General features: G+C 34.3%; 1 protein-coding gene across 2 annotated transcripts in view; it reads left to right on the top strand.

Moving 5' to 3' along the window:
* The first annotated feature begins 4,609 nt into the window (after positions 1-4,609).
* LOC140168494 (urotensin-2 receptor-like) overlaps positions 4,610-25,831 on the top strand; it is a 224,817-nt gene continuing 203,595 nt past the window's right edge. Inside the window, exon 1 of one of the 2 annotated variants that reach the window (XM_072191894.1) lies at positions 4,610-4,792. The gene's annotated coding sequence lies outside the window, so the exon portion shown is untranslated. Of the gene's footprint in view, positions 4,793-15,813; positions 15,953-25,831 lie in introns of those variants that run through there. The other variant, XM_072191895.1, reaches the window with a different exon arrangement.

The following is a 25,831-nucleotide window of genomic DNA, read 5'->3' as shown; positions in this document are numbered from 1 at the left end:
TTCAGTTTGCCACCAAAATTAAACGTGACCAAAAACCACTATAAACATCATTTTAGCATCAAAATATTACTTTTATTGCTCTTTAGTGGATTGGATACCGTTAATGTTAACAGCTTTTTTTGCAGCGATGCATGCAAGTTTCAAATTAATTCAATATTACCTAATTAACAGATTAGTACTTTGGGAGGACCTACATCCGGTCTCCCGCAATTTCTGATTTTGACTGAGGATTTACTTTCATAAAAATAAATTTACCCTTTTTGACCAAAACTTTTTAATCCGTCAAACATTTCGTTATGAATTCGGCAAAGTGACGAATCGAGAATTTTGAGCAATTTTGAGTTTTTGTATGCTTATGATTATGTTTCAGGTTATCTTTTATTTCAACCAAAAATTAATGGTAAATTTTACTTACCGACGTAGTTATTGAAATTTTGATTTGGACGAATCGCGCCTAAGTGCGATAAATGAATTCGGCAGAGAGACGAATCGTATACTTAGCTGTAAAAATCATGTTGATCTATAGTATTGTATAGCGGGAAACCCCGAATTTTCTATATTACATGTCCTATACTAATATATTTGATAACAACGTATAGCTGTAGGTATCTTCTATTCAGTGATACCAACATAAGTACAAACATTCCCCACATGATATTGCTGTGGTTTAATAATGTGAGTGCGCGCCCGTAAAATTGGAAAATCCCGGAAAATCATACGCAAAATATAGGCCAATATTGTTATTTATGCTTTAAAATCCTTGAGTTTTTGCTAAATATTACAAGGATGACTATTTATAACTTATATAGCAAGTTAAGTCTACATAGCCTTAAGACAACCAGTAATTTCTACGGAAAAGCCTCAAATCAAGAATGCGTGCTATGGTTTACACGTAGTTCAATGCGTATTCGACCTCTCTGCGCAGTGGTAGAGACATTTTGGATACAGCATAAAGCCGAATAGCTGTTAAAACGCGTTTTGAGGGATATATCGATTATTTCAGAACATGCAAGTATTGCCAATAATTCGTGTACATTCACTTCTATAATACACATTTCAAATGAGTGCTCACGAATGTTCTAAATTTTTAGAATGACCAATAGAATGGTGCCAAAAATTTTAAAATGCCAGTTACTCAGAACAGCAATTTTTGCGTATTCGGCACTCTGCCGTGTTCATAACGATTTAATCCCACACTCAACAGCATGTTCAATCGTTTTAAAATCACACTTTATTTGGAATGATTTCAACAAAATTATGTAACTTTGAATTATAACCTTTTTAAATTAAGTAAGATTGTTACTACTTTTGCATTTACAATATTGAAAGGGGTTTCCCCTCCTTATATTCCATTTTGATTCGTGCTCTTAATGCGTTCCCTGTAAATTGTATAAGTACTTTTAGCGCATTTCATTTGTTCTATTTGAGCGAAAATCATAAAAAATGTGTATTTCATGAATTGTATGCCTAAGAGAACATTAGAAATTTATGTCACATAGCTTGCTAACACGCAAACGAGGCCTGACCGTGTTAAAAATCATTTGTAACTTTCCATGTTCTATTTTTATGATAAATTTCACATTAATTCCCCTCCCTTTGTTCCAAATGATTCAATGCGTGTAAGTAGATTTCCCTGAAGGTTTTCTAAGTACTTTATATGCATTTCATTTTTGCATTTGAGCGAAAATCATAAAAAATATATATTTCATGAATTTTGTACCTAAGAGAAAATTAAAAAAAAAATGTTCACATGGTTTTGCAAAAGGCCTTATCAATCAAAATCAATTTGTAACTTTCCCAAAATGTTCTATTTTTGACATTAATTTCACGCACTTTGCAACAGACCGACAATAAGGGATTTGAAATGTATTTGACCAAAATCCTAACACAAAAATACACAGTGAAATGTATTGTTGCGAGACTTCAGCATTTCAATGCTCTGGATGCTAGCCATAGGCATCAACATCAAAAAGTTCAAGTGTTGAGATATGTCTCAAAATATCAAGAACTGTCTCAAGAACCACTGAACCAATAGAGAGATTGTTTGTACTCATATTAATGCAATTTGATTCCAAATATGGTCATGAAAATGAACAATTCTGAAATATTTGAACTGTTTTTATTTTGACCTTGTCGTCTGTCGTCTGCAGTCGACATCCGGTTAATAGTCGACTACAGTTGAAATGTCAATTAAATGAACACAACCTGACATAGCGTGACGATTTTTTGCGTACACTGCGCGATGTACGCCAGCGTGTGCGACTGTGCGTGAGTAACGCGGAAATGATTTTTTATGTAAAAGACGGAGTGCATTAAGGAATGTAATCATAAACAAGAGAGTGGTTAAGGGGGAATAATACCCTGATTTTCATCAGTACCCCTCTTCTTTTTTTTCTTGCAAATTTATAAAGTACATAAATATGTTCATCACCTCATGTCATGAACTTATAAAATATATCTACATACAAAGTGTTTTTAAACCATTTTAGTAAGTCATTTTAGCCCTATATATTGTTTACTGTATCCTAGTAACTGAGATGCGTGTTTCATAACAAACCATAATTTATTCTATTGAACATGTCCAAGTAGAATACATGAATAGAATACATTAAATCCTTTGTTATACTATCTATAGAAATGTACTCACTGATTATAACACTGAATAAATTAAATACGCCTAATCTCTTCCACATAGACAATTTAATACTACACCATGTATGTATCTTTTATAATGTGTTGTTAGGAAAAGAGATTTAAAAAGGCTATAAGGTCATCAAAAGTCAGGTTATAGGTCAATTGGTTCAGGTCAAATTCAGGCATCAATTTTGAATACATGTGATAGTCTGTGATATCATACATGTCATAATGAGGCATCAATTTTCATATTTTGTCTGTTACTGGATATATAATGGAAATGTGTGAGGTGGATATACTAAAATACCTTGGGATGTAAATGGTGTGTACAATTTAGATTGCCTAGTTGAGATAGATTGGGCAAATAAATATAAAATAGTTACCAAAATCACAAAAATTAAGCTTACGGAAAACTACCTAATATGGTGGTATAGGTGACAAAAATACAATCTTTTTCAACATTGCTGTAGTGTGGTTGTGGTAACCTGTTACCTATGGCTTATTTAAGTTTCAGTGAAATAGTGTCGCAAGTTCAAAATACAAAATATAGCTCAACATTGAAAATAGAAGCATTTTAACCGGTTCGTTTTTTGATAGTTGTGGAGCACCAAGTTCATGAAGTCATAAAAGTAATCAGAGACCACGTATTCCCATTTTACATATCAACATTATTTCCCTAATGTATTAGCAACACATATCCAAAATTTTAACGAAATCCGTTGATAGTAAGCTTTCCAAAATGAAGTGAATTTAAAACATCAGTGATGTACCACTTTTTGGCTTTATACCATTAGAAGTATGTACGCGTCATTGATACTGATGCCACCAATTGAACGAGAAGATTTGCCCCTTCATTTTGCATACCACTTTGTCCAATTTCTTTTTCTCATTTCTTCACAAAATGCAAAAAAATGCAAAAAAAATGCAATGGGTGTAGTACCCCCTTAATATTATAGCATTTTATATATTATACCAATTATTACTGATACAGCCCGCTGGCCAGAAAACCCGCTATAAAAAAGTCAGAAAGAAAAATATCTGAGTTGCGGGACTTTTACATAAAATACAACAAAATCCCGCTATTCAGGAAGTCAGTTAATCAGAAGGCCTGCTACTCGGAACATTCTGACTAGCTGGCCTTCTGAATAGTGGGTTTTCTGAATAGCGGGTCTTCTGACTACCGGTTCTTCTGAGTGACGGGCTGCGCCCAATAGTGCTGTTCTCGTTTATTACACATCTGATTTAATATTGAAACAATGATAGTATTATTTATGCATTTTACGTCATCAAATACGACCTAAAAATTGTTTGATTGGGGTCACCCGACTGACCTTATAAATATGTCCGCCCTTAGACTTTTTCTTATTTATTTGCAAAATAAAAAAGATTGATAAATAAATAAACAAAATATAAATAAATAAATAAATAAAGGTTTAAAAAAGGAAACTAAAATGTTACAAGGCCTTTATCATACGCAATTTACCGTTTAAAATGCCGACCGACCTACCCTAATTTTATTTTTATGTTACGAATATTTTACGTCGAATAAAAGGTATGCAGCACACCTTAGTTCGTATAACTCTACCATATGGTTAATTGTTTTAAACATACATATATATGAATGTGCTATGTGATATCTAAATTATTTATTGATTTTATTTTCAAAACATGACATTCTAAGCATTTTTCCGTTATATTGGTAACATCTGTCACATTTTTAGGCAAAGAATAACAACATTGAAATTGGACAGAAATCGCATAGTACGGCTTAAATTTGACATGAACTAAATCAATGCTGGCGTGAATGCATTTCTATTGCCTCAAGGATAATGTAAGACGAAGAAAAACACAAAAATAGAGAACAAAAACAAAACCACATTATTTGAATAGAAACACCGCTGGCTGGAGTTGGCAGCAGACAGCATCGTTTAAATTGACAAATTCAAGTGTTGGCACAACATTAATCGTCTGGTAATGTTGCAGGACAGCTTATTCCATCGTAAAAATCTTGAGAAATGTTATCGGCAGAAGCAGGTTATATACCGCAGCGGATGAGGAAAGGTTACACAAAGCTTGCTCTTGCTACATTTTATAGTTGAAGCTTGGAAACATTAACATCACTAGGAGGTGGCGTTGAAGTCATCCGCTTTATTTACTGGTGAGTACTGCGCATAGTTAATTTTTTTTTTTTTTTTTCATTACACATGAATGTTGTATATATAATGTTGGTTTATTTTTTGGGATATTAAAAAGGTTGCGCATCGCGTTGCATTTAAATGGAAAAATCTACTGGAAAATACGAGTTTCTCAGTTATTTTAAACAGGGCGAGTATACAAATAAAATTGCTTCGAAGTTGATATTCAAAACATTTCTTTCGTTAATATGTAATATGCTAGTATGTTGTCTATTTTCTGCCGATGTAGAATCATATTTGTTTATATGTATTATGACCCTGAAACCGGTCAGCATCTCGTAGATTTCAAATTAATGGTATCCATGGCAACGTCAGATCCTGGGATCAGAGGAATCACTGCATTACTGTCAATCCTGCACATTTCTTTTATCGAAGATGCGTCGAAGGATTATATAGATGTTGTGGGGTATGTGTACGGGTTGGTTAAAATATTTATTCTACCTAACTCTGAAAAAACCACATTATTTTAACAGCATCCAAATCATTTTATCGTCAATGTGCAATTTCTAGTTTATTTATAATGACGTTAAACAGTTTTCGCATCGTGTATAGATTTTCAAATCAAAAATCGAGGTTTACTGTACAGATCTCATGTGGGATTCTGGTTTTCATGTTGTGTATAGGATAGGTTCAAATGAGATGTACCCGACTTTGAAAAAGCAAATCTTTCAAATATTTGACAGCATCCAAATCATTTCATTCGTCAGTTTGTAATAGGTTAGCACGTTGTCTACTGTTTTAACGTCTTAACTGTAATTCTGTCGGTTTTGAAGAAACGTGTCAATTTACACTACCTTTTCCGTAAGTTGACTTTTCAGTATAATTGACATACATTTGTTACAAGTGTTACATTTTTTCGGTTCAAAGTACTTGTACACGTTTCTGAAAGAGTTTGTGTCATAAAAACATAAATCCGATCTGAGAATGTTGTGTTAGTGTAAGGTCAGCTGGTTGTCACAAAACCACTCCCATTTATGCACGATTCCATGTCAACAAATTGACACCATGCAGTTAATGCATTTTTGGCTTGCAAATGGGCTGATAACTTTAATTGAACCGCCTCTTCATTTAAACGCAAACTTTCGGCGTAAAATACCTTATCTATAGTACATATTGTCTTTACACATGGGGTTACATCTCCTTGTAATAGAGGAGTCACTTTTCGAAAATTTAGAAATGCAAATAAACATTAATACAAAATAACGGAATTGGTCAAATTAGCCTCTCAAATTGAAAATGCCTGATTTTGAACATTTTTTCTGCTATTTTTTTTTCTCCTCTGGACATTCATGACATTGAAGTGTTGATTTTCAACAATGACTGGACAAAAAGTCTGAAATCCAAACACCTCTATGCCCAATTAAGGTTTTTCTTATGTTAAGACTCAGCAGGTGTTAGCCAAGAAAAAATCAAAACAGTAAAATATATTAAACTCACAATGTATAATGTTTTTGGTTGCAAGAGAACAATAACATCATAGCATTACACGTGCTTGAGTGCTTCTTTTCTTTGAATGATTTGAAAATAAAGCTATTCTGCTATGATGAATCCATGGAGATGGTGGATTCAAAATTCCTCTCTGTCTCTGCGACACTCGGTTGAAAAGTTCAACCGAGTGTCACAGATTGAACATTGCCTTAATTAACAAAATTCCTTTAAAAAGGAATGAGGCATCCAACGGGAGTTTTGATGTGATGTGCTGAAATATCTTGAAATATAACCACTTCGATAGCATTTACCACATTAAAACAATTGTAGCATTAGCATAGTAAACAAAGAAAGATTATGATTGTTTTCAAAAAACTCAGGTTACCTTTTCTGTCACTATTGTTAAACAAGTATGGTATATCATGTGGGGTGCAGAATTAATCTATTCAGAATATAGCTTTGCATATTTAATTCTTATCAATTGTTTGCCATGAGTATTTATTTCTTATGAGTGATTGCATTGGTAAATAAGTCAAGAATAAAGAATCTGAGCCAGTGTTATTTAGTGACTTTTTATTTAATAAATATTGAAAAAGATTTGAATATAAACATTTAGATAACAATGTTTTACGTCAAACCAGCAATGCAAATGAAGTTTATGTAATGGCATGTTGCATGGAAAACAACCAAACTGACGCCAAGCGATTAGAGGTCAACGGCCGTAGTAATATCAACGGAAATAATATCCAATCGCGCAATGGATATATGAATTATGAAAACATGGTCTAAACAAAATTAAGCTTGCAGAAGATATCAGATTTATTTTTCATCAGGTTATTTTTATGCTGACTATTCATGAGCTGAATTGACTGTTATGAATAAGAAATTCTAAACATTAGCTCCGGCGGATCAGCATGCAATACACGGTGCTTTTATCTGATTGAGTTCAAAAATGGCATTTTGCGTTCATTAATTTCGTAGTTTAAGCTTAAGTTCCTGCTGTATATTGAAACTTTACTGGCATTCAGTGCACATAAGTAAACAGTAATAAAATCAAACCCAAGTCAATTGCGTTATCTATTCTAAGCGCGGACTTTTAAACAAAACCAACGCAAAGTAAATCTAGCAAAACCAAAAATTGAAGAAAAATCTCGCATTTCGCAATCTATGCACCTCATTCGGTTTAAATGCGACAGTCGTCATAGCGCGTTGAATTGTGGGAAATTTGGTCAACAAGCCAGACCCGGAAGTAGATATCACCAAGCACCCGCACGCAATTTCGCATTCACTGGTCACAAATAAGCCGCCATTGCGTGTTTAAATGTCAATAATTATAATGATGTTACACGCGAATGCCCAGTAAAACAGTAATTAAAAATTATAGTATATCCAGTTTCTATCTATTTATCACACGGAATCCTTCGTGGAGCTGTTTTTAACATTATTATTATCACACTCGCGTGAAAATCCAATGGTGGCTAGAATGGCGATGTCGACACTGAAGGTCAAAAATTGGATTAACAAGAGCAAAGATCAGCGACAGCGCATCGTATTGTGAAATGCCAGAATTCCAAGTCAATATTGGGCCCCTCCGTAGAGGGCGCCCCAAAGAGTCTCCTACGTAAAACCGCGCAACTAGGGATACAAAAAAACAAAAAAAACGCCCCATTGGTCATGCTTTTGTTTTAAGTTTAAAACTGTTTTAAAATTAATCATTTATGAACATATTATTGGTATCTACGTTAAAACTACATAAAATATGTACATTATGCTAATACAATGGTTCACCTCAAGTTTGGTGACATAAGTGCGCATTTTGCTAGGCGAGTAGTATCACATCGCGGCGTAAAGTTAATCTCACAGAGCGTACACGCACGCGTACGAGGGCGCTTTATCGACACGCTTGCAACGCAAACGCGAAAAGGCATTTACGTTACAACCGAACTTGCGGTGAGCTTACGAATAGTATATTGTTTAACTTCTGGGGACAGTTTTAATCTTGGATATAAAAAAAAAGGATAGATATTACTTAATGCGCGAGTATACAACGTTATTGCAATGTTCATGGAATAAAATTAATATATATAGGTGAACGTTTGAACTTGATTCATCATGTTCATATCTCTTCCTCGCTCCATCTCAATATTGACTTGACATGCTTGATATTGGTGTATGATAATGCATGGCAATATAATTATTGTTATGCTCTATGAAACATTCGTATTATGGTCATACCTCGTGATGCTGAGTGTCCTTCCTTTCAAGCTTTGTAGTGAATATTACTACAATGGACTATTCATTTAACGAAATAAAACAATATAGTGCAATTTTTATTAATGGGTCATTTTAAAATCTTTTCTTTGTTCCGTAAATCTGTCTTTTCATAATATTTTTTATTTATTTGTCCATTTTCCGATCGGTCTGTGATTATTTAATTACTAGTTGGTTTCTAGATTTATTGATTGATTGATCGATTGATTTATTGATTGCTTGATTGATTGATTGATTGATTCATTCATTTATTCATTCATTAATTAATTAATTCATTCATTCATTCATTCATTCATTCATTCATTCATTCATTCGTTCATTCGTTCATTCAATCATTCATGCATTCATTCATACATTCATTCATTCATTCATTCATTCATTCATTCATTCATTCATTCATTCATTCATTCATTCATTCATTCATTCATTCACTGATTTACTTCTTTGTCAAACATACGATAAACAACTTTTATATACCAAAACGTAACAATTGTTTTAGAGATAATTGGCATAATTACCTTAGCAATAATTTTATCGATATTGTGTCGGGAAAGCTTTGAACCATATACATCACCATCTTCGGCATGAGTATTAGACATTGCCAATATAGCTAATGAAATACAACATTGATTATGTTGTTTCTGCAAACATGCCCATTAGTATACTTTATTGTACGCTAAGGTGCATTGTGCGATTCTAGCGTCCTCACTTTAGGGTACTAAAGAGAAAATGTCATTTCCAAAAGTTAAGCTGATTCGGGTATTGAATTTGCGAGTTACATGCATCAGTACAGTTTAATACCTAAACACCACTGTAATGTAATTATCGGTTTCGACAGGTCAAAATTACAAAATACACAATATCTTTGTTAATGTCAGAATCTGTCAGAAAGGCTATACACAGAAATATTAGCCTGAAGATTCTTACGGTATAAAAAAATCTCAACATTTGTGGAGTATGTGGCGAGGATAAGGCTGTATATATCGAAATGCCCCTTAAATATAGTGTTTCACCTTGGGGAATTTTTCTGTTGTCATTAATAAAGTACTGCGCATTTCTGCTGCATTATTACATTGTGTCATTACCATAATACCTACAGTAGTACGTTGATCTTTTTGCACGATACTGATAATGATTTATTTCTTGGCGTCACGAAGTTTTGCAACCAACCTCAGTATTGACCTAATTTTGAGTGAACTCAATTCTGTGATTGTTGGAAAGCGGAGTTTTTGAAATAATGACCATGGCCAATAGAAGTAGACGTACTGAAAGTAATTCCTTAGATTATGGGTGCTAGCTAAATATGTTACTATTCAAATCACAATCTGCTTTTCGAGATCGATCTTCCTCCATAAAATTACAGTGGCGTAGATTTCTTTTTGACATTGGGGGGATGAAGTTGGAAAAAAATCTTGAAGTATAGTCAATCCAGCACCCTTTGGCGACCAAATTAGTTTATGATATAAATGCGCGCGAAGCGCGCGAAAATGTTTGCTATTTTGAAGCTAAACTGATGAAATATGGTGTAAAAGTAGATTAAATGCGCGCGAAAATTTGCACTTTTGGGGCTAAAATGGGCAAATATGAGGTTAATTTGGTCAGAAACCCATTATCAGGCGTCAACATTGGGGGATGATTGTATGGACCATCCCCTGGCAAAATATTGGGGGATAAATCCCCCCATCCCCCGGGATCTACGCCAATGCAAAATTACTACCTTATTGGTGCATGGAATGCTACTCATCTCAGGTTAGGCATGTCAGTTCACTTGTTTTTCATCCTGTGTAACAATGTCTTTGTTTTTTTTGTCTTTATTCTTTAAAGTTAAGCGTCAGATTGGATTGGTGACATGATCTGGTCCATGGGGGGGCAAAGGAGGCAATTTTGAAAATTTAGTTACAAGCATCATTACCTTATACACACATTTGGCTATAATATACTGAAAACAGCAAAGGTCTAGCATGGTTCTAAAGTTATGAAGTATTGTGATGTCTATTTTCTTATGTATTTTATTGTATTTTTACTCCATAATTTCGCATATTCTTCTATATATTTTATTGTTTGTGATGTAAAGAAAGGCCGACGTGCTCTCAGAAGTTTTGATTGATGCAATTTTATGTACCATGCATACTACTGCTAAGATATTCAACCTTCCAGCACTGTTTGATTGATAAATTCAATGTTGTTGCCCCTATTGAGATACATAATGTTTCTCAAATAACTCTACCGTCAGACAGACATGACAGGAACCGTATATTTCCAGTGTTAGCCATTTAGCTAATAAGAATACATTGATCTTATAAGGTATGAGTCAAGAAAACCAATACTCACATTGATATTTCCATAGGTTCTAAAGTTAACCCCTGAGATTGGCCAAAAAGAAGTTTTCATTATCAATTGGACCAATCAGCAATATTGTTAGAATAATTTCACCACGCAAAATTGGGGTGAATTATTTGCAAAGCTCCTTTCTGATTGGTGATTAAAGAGAAGATATCACGTAATTGACCAATCAGAGGCAATGTTAGATCGGCAGGTAGTGTTCAGGGGGTTTAAGGCAGATAATATAGTCAAAAGATTTGGGGTGGTTTCCACTCCCGAGAAAAATCACGCACATAATGACACCCCTTATATCAAGCCTTGGGATCTGCTTTTGAGAATACATAGCATTCCTCTCTTGTATGCCAGCTTTGTTTGTGTCAGTATTTGAATGCGTGCATTGCTGAGTTATGCTCCCTCTCGATCTGTCTTAACCAATCAAAATAAATTTATGAATTGGTATGATAAGACAGCTTTTATACAATTTTTGAAATTTACGATTTTTACGATCTTGCATCCTTTCCATGAATTCAATAATTTGTGCCTGAAGTAGACAATAATGATTCACGCATATTCTTTATGATTCATGGAATGGCCTAAAATAATAAGATTTAGTTTTCAAGTTGTTACACGTCAATTCAATGTTTAGAAACGTTGTAATAAAAAAATATTGTTACGTCTATTTTCAAAACTCAAAAAAATATCTGACATACTTCGCATCAATGAGTTCACTCTACACTGTCAGACCCCACGAAATTGCACAGTGCTGCATTTTCTTGATTCATAGTAGCGATCAGCTGACGTTTATTTGTTTTAACAGTCACTGTTGCTAAGGTATAACGGGTGACAGATACAAGTGGGGTCATGTATTTTTTAATAAAAAAATATATTGATAGCATGTTACCTTAAAATATATAGCCCTTTTCTGTACATTAGTCACGTTACATGAAACGCGTTTCAACGTCCTCTATGCGCTCATGGATCATGTCAATATTTCGACTTTTCTTCGCATTTTCAACATCGTTAATACCTTTAATACTGCCTGTCTAAAAAAATGCAAGTGAAATGCGCCCTCTTTGGGAATTTGAAAATACTGTTTTGACGTGATGTTTACATCAACGTTTTCGTTTTCAAATGCCGTTTTTTCTGTTCAATTTGCTTATTTTAATCTCGAGATATGTTTAGTAAACAACGAAGGAGTGAAATCACAATTTTTCCACTTTTACTAGCCTGGTGAAGAGGGGTGTACATGTAAATCAATGATAACATCTTCGTGAAATCAAAAGAATGTATCGATTACACAACCATACAAAAATGTTTTACTGTTTTTACCGTTTTATCATGATACAGGTGTAGAGATTCTCTTTTTCCACTTGAGACAGAATAAAATATACATAAATATTTCACATTCTGCTGTAAAATTAAACACATGTCAATGATTCTATCATGGTAAATAAACACATGATTTTATCATGGTAAGTACATGTACTCTTTGTCACACAAGACAATCTTAAAGGCAAACAAATAATGCACACTCTGTTGTCAAATTAAAATCATGTCAACGAAATATTGCATATCGTTATGAACACGGCAGAGTGTCTAATACGCAAAATTGCTGTTCTGGGTAAACGGCGTTTGAAAATCTTGGTACCATTCCATTGGTCCTTCTAAAAATTTACATGTAGTACATTCGTGAGCACTCATTTGAAATGTATATTATAGAAGTGAACGTACACGAAATATTTGCAATACTTGCTTGTTCTGAAACAATCGATATATCCCTCAAAACGCGTTCTAACAGCTATTCGGCTTTATGCTGTATCCAAAATGTCTCTACCATTGCGCAGAGAGAGGTCGAATACGCATTCAACTACGTGTAAACCATAGCACGCAATTCTTGATTTGGGGCTTTTGTGTAGAAACTACTAGTTGTCCTTAGGCTATGTAGACTTAACTTGCTATATAAGTTATAAATATAGTCATCCCTGTAACATATAACAAAAACTCGAGGATTTTAAAGCAGAAATAACAATATTGGCCTATATTTTGCGTATTATTTTCCGGGTTTTTCTAATTTCACGGGGTGCACTCACATTATTAAACCACAGCAATATCATGTGGGGAATGTTTGTACTTATTTTGGTATCACTGGATAGAACATACCTACAGCTATACGTTTATGGCAAGCCAAAAGCCCCATTACGTATTGCGACAACGCGTTGATTTCGCCAAAGCAACGCGTTGCTAAGCCAGCCAATATAAATAGAGCTTTTAGCAACGCGTTGCTTTCAGAAGCAACGCGTTGCTTTCCCAGAGCAACGCGTTGCTTACATACTCAATTCAGGGGCGCCCAAGCCGAGTTTTTGATTAGCCAATCATATCGGCGCTTTGAAGAGCTGTTGGTTATGTCCATCCCGCCTTAGTGGTACTAGTTGCTACATGTTTTGTGTTTTGCGTGTATCACACTATAATTGTACACTCAATTGTAGACCTAAATACTCAGTCTGAGAAATTCCTTGAGCAACAATATTAATAAAACGAAATCCATTTCAGGCGTAAAAGTTCACAGATATTATGAGAACAATAAATAAGCTTATAAAGAGTTTCTTGCATGCTTGTGTGTATCTTGTAAGAGTCGCTGTGATTGGTTGTCGCAACAAGACGTAAAGAATGACAACAACGTGTTGTTTGCGAAAGCAATGCGTTGCTTTCAGAAGGCGAAAGCAACGCGTTGCTTTGGGGAAAGCAACGTGTTGCTAAAAGCTCTATATCTATTGGCTGGCTTAGCAACGCGTTGCTTTCGAAAGAAACGCGTTGTCGCAATACGTAATGGGCCGTTTAACTTGCCATATACGTTGGTATCAAATATATCAGTATAGAACATTTAATATAGTACTATACAGTACTATAGATCAACATAATTTGTACAGCTAAGTATACGATTCGTCTCTCTGCCGAATTCAATTATCGCACTTAGGCGCGATTCGTCCAAATCAAAATTTCAATAACTACGTCGGTGAGTATAAGATTTACTATTAATTTTTGGTGGAAATAAAAGATAACCTGAAACATAACCATAAGCATACAAAAACTCAATTTGCTCAAAATTCTCGATTCTTCACTCTGCCGAATTCATAACGATATCATAATACGTTTGAAATTTTACTGAGCAATTGTTACATATTCATTTAATAATTTTATTTATTTATTACACTTTATCACTGGTGTATACAATAATTATAATATAACATCAAAATATATTGCACATGAATATCCAAAAGTACATACAAAAAAAAAGGAAGTATAGATAAAATTTTGCACCAGTGAAAGGCAAGGACTAATAGGTGCAAAGCACCTCTAGGACAGTCCCACCAAGGATCAAAACAATGAGGACACCCCTCCCCTCCCAAAAATTTGAAAAAAAACCCTACACAAGCCTACAACCAGAACACTGGCAACATGTAACCCAAGAGCATGTGTTGTACGGATCAAAACTCTCCTCTAGTTTGTTCTTGTACCACTCAGAGAGCTGGCTCTCAAAAGAGGACATGTTGACAGTGATTCTAATTGTGAGAGGAAGTTGATTCCAAAGGGGAACGATACGGTTGAAAAACGATGCCCTGTAAGATTCGGTTTTGCATCGTTTGGGAATCAACAATAGGGGTCAGCAGATGATCTGGTGGTGGTACTGTCCTTGAGGGTGGCGTTAAAAACAACAAAATGGTTCAGATTAAGGTCATAAAGTTCCATTTTGCATAAAAGAACATTGATAAGAAATGATTATGCAACGTCAGAACAGTATTTTTTAAATTGCTAAAGAGGACGCTTTTTCACTTGCACAATTTTTTGAAACAGACTGTACAGGTATTTGGATATAACATTCAATTCAAATTTCTAAAAAGTGACACAAAAGAGTTTTCATACATCTGTGTTTGAGCATATCTCTGGATTGTCGACACCAAAATGAATGAAACAAACGGTATTTGAAAGTGCTGCTGCCTTGCCGTTGTCGCAACAGTATTCTACTTGCACACTTTTTTGAGAAATGCTGTATATTGTAAAACGGACACATTTTGAGCATTTTCTGTGTTGTTCATACGTTCATTTTGTTCGTGCAGAATCTTCAATAACTTGAATATAATTATAGAGAGACGTTCGTACGATCACGGAGTTTAGGAATCGCAATCTCTCTAAGTAATTAGAGAGAGACGCGTGTTTTGTAACTCAATAACATACACCGTTCCGTTCTGTTTCTCGTGGCAATAAAATACTCAAAAAGAAAAATTCGAACGGAACTTTTTTCTTCAGAGACGCGCTGTATGTCATTTCGATATACAATTGTGTACAATTTGATATTATATTCATGCGGAAGCTCAAGAGAATGAAGTCAAAACAGCTAGCAGCCAGCTGAGAATAGTGTGTTACAAAATACTTACCTATATCTATTACTTTGAATTTAATACTCTTGATATCGGCTGATTGGTTACAAGAAGACTAATATAATTTATTGAACCAATCAGCTGTAAGGCAAGGATGGTGATGGGACTGAAAAATCCGGTAGCAAATATTTAAAATCTGTAGTCACGTAATTGATTAATCAAAAACACTGTAAGAAAGGCAGTTTAGTTCTCAGTGGGCTCAAGATTTCAAGGCAAATTATTGGCAACGAATTACAAAATTAAAATTGCACCGAAATCGTACTCGTATTCTAAGGCTTGACATTGACTAAGTCAATACTGGTGTAAATGGTACGTTGCTTCAAGGAAAATATAAGTCGAAGCAAAAACACAAAAATATAGAACAAAAAACAGACCCACATTATTGGAATAGAAACACCGCTAGCTGGAGTTGGCAGCAGACAGCGTCGTTTAAATTGACAAATTCAAGTGTTGGCACAACATTAATCGTCTGGTAATGTTGCAGGACAGCTTATTCTATCGTAAAAATCTTGAGAAATGTTATCGGCAGAAGCAGGTTATATACCGCAGCGGATGAGGAAAGGATAGATGACGCTTGCTCTTGCTACATTTTATAATACCATCTTGGATACCCAAATATCAACATTACTAGGAGGTTGCCTTGAAAATACTCGCTGTATTTACCAGGTGAGTAGTGCATAGTGATCAATATTCTTTTCATCACACATGCATACCAGTATGTTGTAGAATGTTGACTTTATTTTGGGACATCGTGTTGAAAGAAGTGTCGGAGCATTACTGATCTATGGTGAACGCGATTTCTCATACAGGGCACAGTGTCAACACCCTGTATTATAGATATTTGTTTCCATATAGCTCAATACTCCGTTGAAATCAATATTCTATTATTGATACAGATAAAGAAAGTTATACATTATGCATTGTGTTATAGGACGTGCACCCGGAACTTAACTAAATGGGCTAAACGCGTTCCTTTATACCTATAAAGTATAATTGTCATTCTCAAAATTAAATATATCTCAATTTTTACGTTGGATTTCAAATTTTTTACATTAAAAATGCAGTAAAAGATATCCACAGCAAGCTGCAAGGCCCTGCTAATTAGTGTACTGCTTTTCGAGTGAGTGTACTGGAAACAAAACCCTGGTTTTACCTGAAAACAAATTTTTTTCTTGTAATAGAAACATCATATGGGGTACTAGAGCATGCACAAATCGTAATAATGTGTAGAATATAGAAACGCTGTGGTATCTCATATGATAGTCATGGTATGCTTAGCCTGAGTCGCTCGGCCTATCTCGAACAAAATCGCGATGCATAGCTGTTAAAAAACGAGAGGATTCGCTGTACTATCACGGCAATTTTTAACACGAAGATATAGGGATGATGACGATGTGCAGGGCGAATACAAATAAAAGTGCTTGGAAATTGATATTCAAAGCATTTCTTTCGTCAATGGGCTATTGTGTGCTGATGCAGAATCATGTTGGTATTTATATATAGGACGTACAAAATGTACAATAGCTTTTAAATTATTTCATTTGTCAATTTGTGATAGGCTATCACGTTTTCTACTGTTTGTGTAATTTGTCTTTACTTTGTTTTGAAGACATTTATTTAAATTTACAATACCCTTTGCGAGTGACATACGAAACGGTTACTTATTTTCAGTTCAAAGTACTTACACACGTTTAAATAATGATTGAAATATTAAATTAGTATATTAGTGAACAGTTAATGGTTTTGATTAAACATAAATCCAATATGAGAATATAGCGTTTGTGTAACTTTTTGTTTGTCAGGTACACACAAAATTAAAATAGACTATTATGAGTGATTCCATGTTGACAAATTGACTCCATGCATCGACTCCAAATTGACTCGACAAAAAATTGCAGATAACTTCAGTGATATCGCAATTTCTTCTTATCGCACAACTTTAAAGTAACTGTGGAAGATGACTTGTTAGTGCACAGTGTCTTAACCATATCATGACAATGGGTTATTCCGGAAACTAAATGCACATCTGATTCTCTTATAGAGGCGTAACCTTTCCAAAAAAGAAATGTCTGGATCCAAGTTTGCTTTCTGACAACGACTGACATTATAATTTCCAATGTAAACTGGAAAATCTTGGAAATTCAATTAAATGAATAAAAACACGGATTTGCCTCTCATATTTCTAATGTTGAACTACCCTTTTGATTTCTTCGCTTTAGACATTTTGAAATCCATTATTTCCAACAATTATGACTGAATCATAAGTATGGAAACTCTATAGGGAATATGCACCCAGCAAACACATAATGGCTTTTAAAACGTTACATAGACATGCTATAAACGTATTTTGGTTTTGGTCAAAATGTTTTTAAATGCCGGATTATTAATGTCATGATAACATGATTAAAATATTTTGAATGAAAAAAACAAACAACACAATACAAGAAGAATTGAAAAATGTTGTCAAAAATAATGTTATTGTAAAATACTTTTGGGCAAACATTTCTGTAAAATATTTTGTCTACACTTTATTAACCTTATGTTAGAATGTTTGACAAATGTTTTCTGAATGCTATTAACATATTTATACCTTTTATGCAAATCGACATTAAAACATTTTTGTAAAACGTTTTGTGTTTTCTGGGCAACCATTTTCTGGAATATAAAGAGCCCAATTTTAATTTTAAAAGTTCTTTATGTTAAGAATTAAGAATTAGCCAAAAACAATGAAATATAGTAAACATAATTCCACGCACTCTGTATAAACTATACATAACATAGCATTAAACTTGCGTGAGTGCTTCTGTGCATTTGGAAAAAAAAAATCTTCTGAACTATTTGCTATGACGGGTCCGGGGAGATGCTATATTCAAAATTCCTCTCTGGGGCACTCGATCATAGCTGAACATTGCCTCAACTAAAATAGTCTCCAAGGTTAAACTGCGCAACTTGGAGTCCAAAAGACAGGCCCATTTTCATGCTTTCGTTTTTTTAATTATTTTATGTTAATCAGTTTTTAATACTGCGTTAAAATTACATTAATGCTTAGTATACCGTTAAGTTCTGAGGAAATTCTTAATCATGAATATAAAAAGGATGGATAAAACTTGGCAATGCGGAGTATACAACTTTATTGCAACGACTTCATCATAGAATAAATATAGGTGAACGTTTGAACTTCATTTATCATGTTCATATCTCCCCATCATTCTCTCTATATTGACTCAACATTGGTATGTTATAACGCATGGCACTGTAATATTCGTACGACAGATATGCCTCAGGGCAGTTCTCGTTCTTTTAAGCTTTGTATTGAATGTTATTACAATAGGCAATTGTTCTTTTAATGAAATGTAAAAATAGGCAGTGTCCCGTTATTGTTTATCTATGCGTCTTTTTTTTAAAGTCGTTCTTTATTCCGTAATTATGTCACTTCATATTTTTTTTAATAAATTGGCTTGATTTTTTTTTCCTGATTGATTGATTGATTGATTGATTTTTGAATTAATCGATTGTTTTATTTGGCTGTTTGATTAATTGATTGATGTATTGATTGATTGATTGATTGATTGATTGATTGATTGATTAATTGAATATTTCATTTGCTGATTCACTATTTTGTCCAGACACACAATAACATCCGCATTAATATGCTTTTTGGGCGGGAATAAAGGTACATTGTGTGATTCTAGTGGCCTCATTTTAAGGTATAACAAATCAACCAAAAACAACAAAAAACCAAAAAAAAAAACCAATGCCCCTTTAATAGTGTACGATAACACATTAATCATCATTCTTGCAGAAACAGCAGAATCAGTTTTGGATTTAATTAGTTACAGGTATGGATTACCAACATAATATCTCTGAAATTGGTGCTTTTCCTTGAGTAATTGTGCTAATTGTCTGTCTTGCATAAATATTAATCAAATGCCTGGGATGCATAGCATTTTATGCACCAAGAAGATAGCAACTGTACGTAGCAAAGATCGATCTAGAAAGGCAGATGGAAATCATGTGATACGGATAATTAGTAACCGTATTGATTTACATCTGTAATCTAGGAAATTACTTTCAGTACTTCTACTTCTAAAAATAGCCCATGTTCGTTATTAGACTATTCCAGAAAATACTTGCACATCCTTAGAGATGAGTTGGGATTTCTGGATTTTTTTTCATCCATAATTGTTGGAAATCCAGTCTTTTAAAGTGTCCAAAAGATCATTTTAGTAACTATATGATTTTATATTCATTAGTTGCTTTTCCAAGCTTATTGGGCTATTTGTGCACATTTCCTAGTTAGGAGTAAATTGTCAATAAATGAGGTGTCTGGATTTCAAAGTTTTCAGGAAGAAAACGACTGGAATTCCAGTTGTCAATTGTGTGTGTTTGTGTGGGTGGGGATGTGGGGGGTGGTGTGTCTAGACTCATTGAAAGTATAGATTTTCAGCAGTCATACTTGGTCAAAAAGTCCGGATATTCGAACTAATCTATTGTGGTGTACATCTATTGTTTTGAATAGCTCATTCTAGTAACATCATTTTCAGAAAGGTGGCGTGTACTTATTTGTCGGAATAGCCCAGGTGGTAGTGGATGCGATATCGTCATTTTTGACGTCGCCATTGGATTAACACATAATCACGAAATCGTCCCAAACAATTCTAAATTTGTTATGTGGTATCAAAGCAAAATTATCGTACTCTAAAACCGTTGGCATACGACAATGTACCACACTGTAAGTATGTTGTTTTTCAATTTAAAACTGCTAACCGTGTATTTTGAATGTGACTGTCAGCATTGTATTTTCGCCAGCCTCGAACGTCACGTGTCGCCTGGAATAGCCCATTTTAAAGCCCCTGGTTTCATACAATCACAAATTTGAGTTTACACAAAATTAGGTCATACTGTAGTTGGGTTCAAAACTTCGTAACAACCACAAATTATCATCACCTGTTCCGTTCAAAAAGATCATTGAACTACTTTATAGGTATTGACACAATTAGCATTTAATGATGCAGTAGAAAATGTACGTAAAACCCTTAATGTTTTGTACTTTTAAGCACATCGCAAATACAGAGTACTTCATTACTGACAAGAGAACAATTCCCAGAGCTTTATCCTGTCAACATACTCCAAAATTTTGAGATTTTTTATGCAGTCAGAATCTTCAGACTACCTAAAGTTTCTGAACATAGCCTTTACTGCAGATTCGGTAAAGCAATTCTCTAGAAAATCAATATTATCTTAGGCTGCTAATTATTCAAATCACAAGATTTCCATTTGCCTTTTCAGACCGATCTTTTCTGTGTAAAATTGACAGTTTGACATTAAATAGTTTAGGTCATGCGAATAAAGTCAAAACAGCTACCAGCTAAATTTCAAGGGTTTAATATAAATACCAAGAAATTGTAATTAGAGACCAATCAAGTATTAGAGCTTACAGCTTTACAATTAAATCTTTAAGATTTAAAATTCAAACCTATAAGATTAATTTTAACATTGATTAATTTCTAACATTACTTTGTCGCTAATTGCAACCAAAAGGATTTATTTTTAAATCCTTGTAATTTAGAGTGTAGCTGAGTACAGTATTTTATAAACCATGGCAGTTCTTATTACCATTTGAATATACCTGCTGATTGGTTGCAAGAAGACTATTGATTATTATTTAGGCAAAATTATACCGTGTGTCGAAAGTCCGTTCCGCCTATATTCCGACTTCCCATGGAGCGTAGCGTCAATATGGAAGTACCCCCTCTGTTTATTTGCCTTTGGGCTACTAGCTGCAATGAATCCAAAGGCGCATTGCAAAGAAAAAATATGTCGGCCGTTGTTCTAGATTTTTAGAGCTAATTTTGTATGTTTTGACGGATTCAAAGGTCTGCAAACCTCGGATTTCAATGGAAAAACAACAATAACCGAGGTGTGTATACCTTCGGAGGTTATCGACCATAAAGAGGCAACAACTTCAAATAAATTGACATTTAAATTAATCTAAAACAATAACCAGTAACAAATTAATATCAAATTAGTTGTGTAAGTTTAATTTAAAGCATGTGGAAGTGGTTTTCTTATGGGGGAGGAACAGACTTATGACACACGGTATATTATTAATAAGGTAAATTTTTAGCACACTTACTCAAGAAAAACATCAATTTCAGTGATCGGGTAATCCATAATTGTAACTAATTAAATCCAAAATTGATTCTGCTGTTTCTGCTAGAATGCGGATTGGATTGATAATATGCGTTATCGTACGATATTAAAGGTGCTTTGGTGATTCTAGCCGTTTTAGTGTGTGGTTCAATAGATATCCATGAAAAAAGTTCATTTGCAAAAATATCAGTTGATTCAGACATTGAATTCACCAGTTAAACATAATTGCATGTATACGAGTTCCACATTTACTAATGTCAGGCTGTCGGCAGTATAAACTATGCAAAGAAAAATGAATATAATGAAGTTTATGATTAGATAAGAATCTAAACGTTTTGGGGAGTAATTGGAGGGATGAGGCTGTGTATATCGGAGTAAGTAAGTGCCCCTTTAAATATGCCACGTGCTTTAAAGTACAAAACAATAAAGAGTCTTTACGTTGATTTATCGCTGCATCGTTACATTTTCATTCGTTATTACCATACCTACACAGTAGTGTACAATGATATTTTCCACGGTACTGGTTATGATTATTTGTGGACGTTACGAAGTTTTGATCCTAATCCCAGAATTAACCTAATTATTGCGAACTCAATTTTGTGATTTTTGGAAACTAGAGCCTTTGAATAATAGGCATGGCCTATTTCTAGATGTAGCTGCACTGAAAGTAATTCCCTTGAAAATCAATATATATTGGGTTACTAATTATTCAAATCACAAGATTTTCATCTGCCTTTTCAGACCGATCTTTTCTTGATGCAAGAATTTTCTTGATGCATGACATATAACTCATCCCAGGCATGTCAGGAGATTTTTTTTTATTCTGCATGACAATGCTTCTGGTGTTTTTGTGTGTGTTACTCTTTTACGTTAAGCGTCTGATTTGATTGAGAGGTTCAAATGCCACTTTGTGATTGGTTGTGATGTGTAAAGTCCCATGTGCTCCCAAAAGTTTGGATTGAAGAAATTCTTATTTACCATGCATGCCATAGCTAAGGTATTCATTCTTCCGGTACTGTTTGATTTATCAGTGCGGTGTTGATGGCATGGGCGTCAATCCTGGGGACAGAAAGGACGTGCCCCCCACACACACACACACACACGTTTTGGAAAAGTTACCGGTTTTTTTGTTCTTTTCAGCCACTTTTTGACAATTCATCCGTCGAACGTGTCATTATTTAGTAGCCGAGTTGAATGGCCCGAATCCATTTTTCAATTTTAACCGTTAAACTAAAACCAACTGCAGTAGTATATACTCCTAAGTATTACTACATTGATCTTATATGAAATGAGCCAAGGATGCCAATGTCGCATTTATATTTCCATTGGTCTTGCGGTTTCAGAGTTAAGGCCGATAATATAGAAAACGAAAGCTTTGGAATATTTGTTTGTACCTCCCGAGAAAAACCATGCATTACAATTGCATGTATAACAATATCTTTTTTTGTCTTTATTCTGTAAAGTTAAGCGTCAGATTTGATTGGGAGATTTATATTCCTCTTTTTGATTGTGTGTGATGTAAGTAGAAGGCCAATCTTCAAAAAAGGGCAATCTTCAAAACCCACAGCAATATGATGTGTTATTGCTTAGTGACAGCTTGACATTGATGCTTAAGCTCATGAGAATAAAGTCAAAACAACTACCAACCAGCTGAGAACAGTAGTTACAAACCACGGTCGATTGTTATTACCGTCTGAATATACCGGCTGATTGGTTACAAAAAAAAAAGATTATTGAATATTATTTTAGGCAATGTTTTTGTTACTAAGACAGACAATAAGCACAATTACTCAAGGAAAAGCACTAATGTCAGTGATATTATGTCGGTTATCCATAATTGTAACTAGTTAAATCCAAAACTGATTCTGCTGTTTTTGCAAGAATGTGGATTGATAATATGCGTTATCGTACGCTAATAAAGGTGCATTGGTGATTCTAGCCGTTTCAGGGTTTGTATAACAGATATTCATGAAAAAAAAGGCATTTGCAAAATTTCAGTTCATTCGGGCATTGCATGTATTATAGATCCACATTTACTATTGTCTGGCTGTCGGCAGTATACATATGTGACCATCCAATATTCAATATCCAATAAGCCAATATTTCATTTATATTTCCATTGGTCTTGTGGTTCTAAAGTTAAGGCCCATAATATAGGAAACGAAGGTTTTGGGGTTATTTTTACCTTCCGAGAATCATACATACGTGGTGATAATGAAACCTCATAAGTGACCATCCAGCACAACTGAGCCCTGAAGTCGCCAATCATAATTTTTGAGATATTCAACCAAAATATTCTGCTTGAAATTAGCTTTAAAATGATGTATATCATGTCTATAGTACTTGACATTTAAGTAGTGAAAAATCAATAAAACAGTCAATAAATCGTTTTTTTCCTATTGTTTATTGTTAAGTTCAATGGAGCATATCTCAATAGTGGCACTGGAGACATCCGGGCTCAGTTGTGGTGGATGGTCACATATTGGACGATACCGAACATGAAAAAATAAACTGCAATGAAATACATTTATGCAATGATGTTTCTGATGGGATAAGAATCTCAATGTTTTTAGGAGTAATTGGATAGACGAGGTTGTGCATATCGGAGTATTAAGTGCCCCTTTAAATCTGCCATGTGCTTAAAAGTACGAAACAATAAAGAGTCTTTACGTTGATTTTTCACTGCATCATTTTCATTCGTTATTACCATACCTACACAGTAGTGTACAATGATATTTTCCACGGTACTGGTTATGAATATTCCTGGAAGTTACGAAGTTTTGATCGTAATCCCAGGATCAACCTAATTATTGCGAACTCAAATTTGTGATTGTTTGAAACTAGAGCTTTTGAAATAATAAGCATGGCCTATTTCTAGGTGTAGCTGTACTGAAAGTAATTCCCTAGAAAATCAATATTATCTTAGGTTACTATTGTTCAAATGACAAGATTTCCATCTGCCTTTTCAGACTGAGGTTCAAACGCCAATATTTCATTGGTTGCGATGTGAAAAGCCCCATGTGCTCACAGACGTTTGGATTGATGTAACTCTTATTACCATGCATACTCCAGTTAAGGGTGGGGTATGAACGTTTGGACAGTATTTATTGTGGGACATTAGAGCACATCAGACATATCGAATTGCATTCTGAATACGAAGAATGTCCTTCTGATATCAAATAATTTTGATTTTTGAAATTCGCAATGTAATACACATTTTATGGCAAATGATTAAAAATTGATATTTTTGATATTTAACAGTACTCGAAGTAACTCGAAACGCTCAAAACGCTCATTCCAGATCCCTTAAGCTATCAACCTCCCAGTACTGTGTGATTTATCAGTTCGGTATTGTTGCCAATATTGAGATACATTGTTTCGCTGAAGGAACTTTACTGTCGAACGTTGTAATCGTTTTATGGCAAATGATTAAAAATTGATATTTTTGATATTTAACAGTACTCGAAGTAACTCGAAACGCTCAAAACGCTCATTCCAGATCCCTTAAGCTATTCAACCTCCCAGTACTGTGTGATTAATATCAGTTCGGTATTGTTGCCAATATTGAGATACATTGTTTCGCTGAAGGAACTCTACTGCCGAACGTTGTAATCGTTTAGTATTTTGATAAAAGTTGAATGGCAGGAGCCATATTTTCCAGTTTTAGCCATTACACTAAAACAAACTGGAGTAGTAATACTTCTCACTATTAATACATGCATTGATCTTATAATGAGATGAATCAAAGAAGCCAATATAACATTTATATTTCCATCGGTCTTGGGATTCTAGAGTAAAGGCCGATAATATGGAAAACAAAAGTTTTAGGAGGGTTTATTTTACCTCCCGAGAAAAATCATGCATTACCATACGTACCAGTAGTGTGTACTCACGGGGTGTTGTGTACAATGATGTTTTTGATCCCAATTCAAAGATTAACCTAATTATTGAGATCTTAATGTGTCGTTGTTGGAAATTAGAGCCTTTGAAATATATGAGCATGGCCTATTTCTTGAAGTCGAAGTACTGAAACTGAAAGTAATTCCCTTGAAAATGAATATATATTGGGTTACTAATTATTCAAATCACAAGATTTGCATCTGCCTTTTCAGACCGATCGTTTTTGTATACAATTGCTATCATCATGGTGCATGAAATATAACACATCTCAGACATGCCATGAGTTTACTTCAGTTTTCTTATTCTGCATAACAATGCTCCTGGTTGGTTTTTTTTGTGTATGTTATAAAGATAAACGTCTGGTTTGATTGAGATGTTCAAATGCCAATATTTGATTGGTTGCGATGTGAAAAGCCCTATATGCGCACAGAAGTTTGAATTGATGCGACTATGCATTCTACAGTTAACATATTCAACCTTCCAGTATTATTT

Source organism: Amphiura filiformis, chromosome 13 (genome assembly GCF_039555335.1).
Source record: "Amphiura filiformis chromosome 13, Afil_fr2py, whole genome shotgun sequence".
Taxonomy (NCBI): domain Eukaryota; kingdom Metazoa; phylum Echinodermata; class Ophiuroidea; order Amphilepidida; family Amphiuridae; genus Amphiura; species Amphiura filiformis.
This window is presented reverse-complemented; position numbering and strand designations above follow the sequence as displayed.